Genomic DNA, 3,932 nt, shown 5'->3' with positions numbered 1-3,932 from the left:
TATTGGGTCTCATAGTCATTCTCTCATTATTTGATTATTGCATTTTATTTTGATTGAACTAGTTGTATATTTACACTTTTGTTTAAATACTAACTCCATCAATAACATGTTTTAAGTTCTTTTGAAGTGCTAAGTTTTGGAAGTTACCATTAAGGACATAGGCCTTGTCTTGAAATCTTTATCCATACTTGTCCTTTAAAAGTATTCTTAAGACCTTAGAAAACCAGCAAAAACAAAATAAACTATAAAACAACGAAGTAAGAGAAAGGTTAACTAAGCACATATAGTGCACCACACTTCATCAGTTTACGATACCCGAATTGATAATTTATGTAGAGAAATTTAAGACATTAAATTGACTAGACATTTTGGCGCTGTTGCCGGGGAAGTGTAATTAGGAGACCTTATTTCTTACATCTAAAAAAAAAAATTAATAATTCTCGAGTATGCTCTCCTCTTGCACTTTGTGTAATCTGGAGGATCAGAAAAAGAATTATTATGTAAAAAAAAAATTAGGAGACAAAATAACTTCAACATTTCAATTGATTCAATAAAAAAAAAAAATGATAAAAAAATGAAACTCAACTGCTTGGTTTTGCTTTGTAGTGGTCTTCAAAACACTGTATCCTATTTTAATAAGGTTTTACAACTTAGCTGCGGAAACTTGGCATAGTCCTCTTTGTTCTCGGCAATCTCGTTGAACATTTCAATACACTTCTTTACCAAATTCTTCCTAATTACCTTCAGAATCTTGTTCTGCTGCAGCATTTCCCTAGAGATATTGAGGGGCAGATCATCAGAGTCCACCACACCTTTCACAAAACCCAGGTATTCGGGAATAAGTTCCTCACAGTTGTCCATTATGAAAACCCTTCTCACATACAGCTTAATGTTGTTGAGCTTCTTCCTTGTGTCAAACAGATCGAACGGAGCCCTCTTGGGAACAAAGAGAATAGCCTTGAACTCCAACTGACCCTCCACAGAGAAATGCTTCACGCCCAAGTGGTCCTCCCAATCATTGGTGAGACTCTTGTAGAAAGATGCATATTCTTCCTTTGTAATCTCCTCTGGCTTTCTCATCCAGATGGTATTTTTCTTGTTGATGAGACTCCATTCATGCGACACTTCCTTTACCTTTTTTTTCTTCTTATCTTTCTCCTTTTCCTCCTCCACTTCCTGGATATCCCCTTCATCTTCCTTCTTCTCCTCTGTCTCCTCTTCGTCGTCACTGACCTCCTTCTTGGTGGTCTTCTCAGTCCACAAATAAATGGGGTAGCTAATGAACTCGGAATGCTTCTTGAACAAATCCTTCAGCCACCTCTCCTCCAAGTATTCCATATAAAAAAAAAATTCCAAAATCAATTTCACAGCCGAATGCAGAACTGTTAACTCAGGAAAAATGTGTAAACACAGAAAAAATGTCAAACTTCAAATGTTCGATTTGCCCAAATGGAGACGAATTGCAAAAAACTAAAACATGGGTTTTTTTTGCCAGGTGGGTTAATTAGATAACCCAAAAACCGTTTGAGGAAATTTGTGGCGGTCTGGGAGAAATTCTCGGTTCTTTGGAGCCTCGTTTTTGCCGCCGCGTGAAGAAAAACGTGAGTTAACTGATAGTTTGATGTGTTCGGCATACCTGAAGAAGGGGAATTCAAATTCGGTTCTATGCTGCCACCTATACCACGTTCTTTGCCCATATGCCACCCATTGCAATTCATTTAAAACCGCTAAACAACAGTTTCAATTGAACACGACTCCCCGTTAAACAACAGTTTCAATTGAACACGACTCTCTGTCGCTGCCACCGCATAACTCCCGATACCTATTATAGTTTTAACCATTGTTGCAGGGTTTTCATCTACAAACATATTCTAAAGCCCGATATCGGTGTACATGTTTAGCTTGCTTGGTTGATGGTGAAGGGCATCCAGAACTCTGAGACGCTGGACCAAGGTTATGGTTCCAACAAAAGTAGCTGAGAAGTTCAAGGCGCCTGATATGAGTCATGTAATGCTAAAGGAACATCTACAGCTGCACAGGAGGAAGATGAGGAAGTAGATGACACTGGAGTGGAGCCCAAAGACATTAAACTGGTAATGACCCAAGCTGGAGTATCGAGAGTTAAGGCAGTTAAACCTCTAAAAGCTGCTAGTGGAGATATTGTTAGTGTGATCATGGACCTTACAACATAGGTGTATAAACTGATATAGGCAACGAGAATGGAAAAGGCTATCATATGGAAGATCAGTTCGTTTACACCTTAACTTTCTTTTGGCTGATGCTATAAACTATTAATGTCACACAGCGTTTCCGCAGCTCACACAGCGTTTCCGCAGCTCACACAGGGTTTCCGTAGCCAATCCTGGATTCCGCAGCTGTTTTCTTAAATGCTATGTTCCAGGTGTCCTCCGGGTAGAAGAGCCACATGGGCAATTTTGTGGGATCAAGGACATGGTGTGTGTCCTTCCAGCTCATCCAAACCGGTCATCAAAACCCGTGGTCAACAAGGAGGCAAATACGGTCAAACTGAACTAAAGGCAGAACCGGAAGGGCTTAAGTCTATGAAAGGGTCAAATAGTCATGATAATGGTTATAGACTATTTTTTTTTCATCAATAAAACTATTTTGCTCTGCAGACAATAAAAAAAAAAAAAACAAAAAAAATAAAAATAATAAATAAATAAATTTCAAACTGCACTTTCCGCAGCCAGCTCAAACTTTCCGCAGTTGTTTTGTTAAACTCTAGGTTGCAGGTGTCATCAAGCAAAACAAGTCACATGGGTAGCTAGGGAAATGTTAGTACATGGATGGTGTCCTATTCATTCGATCAAATTTGATGAAAAAGACCCCGGTCAAAGGGAAGTCAAATTGTGTGTTATCACTAAGTCGCCACACTGAGTCGCTACATGTCAAGAAAAAAATAATAATTTTGAATCAATAAAATGAATAAGTTATTTGCTCACTTTTCTCAAGGTTTTGATTAATTTTGGATTGATGATGAAAGATGAATGACTAACTTTTTATTAAGGATTTTTAGCTACAGAGCTGTTCCCCAATTCCGCAGCCAGAAAAACCTCATTGTTCAAATCAGCCTATATTTCTCATACAAAATCAGATTTTGATGATTTAAGTACCATTGGAAAGATCTCAACAAGATCTATACAATTAGAAATATATCATTAGAGTTTGAAATGGAAAATAATGAAATAAATTGCTGAAAAGAAGCAACATCAACTTGAGGCACTAATTCCAAAGCAGGTATAAATTCTTTTCATTTTTCCTTTGAGAACTTGTTTCATTAATACAAATTCTTAGTTTTGTGTGTAAATATCATAACTAGAGAGATTGATCACCTCTCTCCTTTGATAATATTACATTCCATTGCAGAAGAAGTATTAGGTTTTTTTGCAGGTTCCAGGAGGAAGGACAAATGACTACAAGAGAATGGTGTCTCTCTAAGAGACCAATTTGTTTCATAAGAGGATGATCAGCAACAAAGAGGAAATATGTTGATGCAAAATCAGATCCAAACATTTGAAAAACTTTCAGATATTATTGTCTCCATCACATCCATCCATCACAACCATACTTCACAATAAACCATTCACCTCATTTTCCTCCATATTTTCCATTTTCATTCACATACACTTTCCATCTCTTTTTGTCCATTCATAACCCACAAATAAAAGCAAGAGGCTCATTCATATGCTTATTGCCCATTGCCATTTCTGCTCTCCATTGCCATTTTCCATTTTCATTTTTCATTCCTTGTCATTTTCATTCCGCAAATAAGCCCTGCTTCAATGCAAATTATTGAGTCCATAGTCCTTTGAGTCTAATTTCTTTGTAAAAAAACACCTTGAAGCTTGCATCCCTTAATGGCAAGTCCTCATGCTAACAAACAATGCGAATACATTAATGTCCCTTGTTCG

The 3,932-nt window shown here is 37.3% G+C and overlaps 1 pseudogene; it reads right to left on the bottom strand.

The window, feature by feature from the left end:
• Nucleotides 1-627: 627 nt before the first annotated feature.
• On the bottom strand, nucleotides 628-1,338 carry LOC149244485 (heat shock protein 90-1 pseudogene; annotated as a pseudogene).
• Nucleotides 1,339-3,932: the final 2,594 nt, after the last annotated feature.

This window comes from Pinus tabuliformis, chromosome 8 (genome assembly GCF_031772625.1).
Source record: "Pinus tabuliformis cultivar Carrire ecotype Pingquan chromosome 8, CPIR1, whole genome shotgun sequence".
Taxonomy (NCBI): domain Eukaryota; kingdom Viridiplantae; phylum Streptophyta; class Pinopsida; order Pinales; family Pinaceae; genus Pinus; species Pinus tabuliformis.
This window is presented reverse-complemented; position numbering and strand designations above follow the sequence as displayed.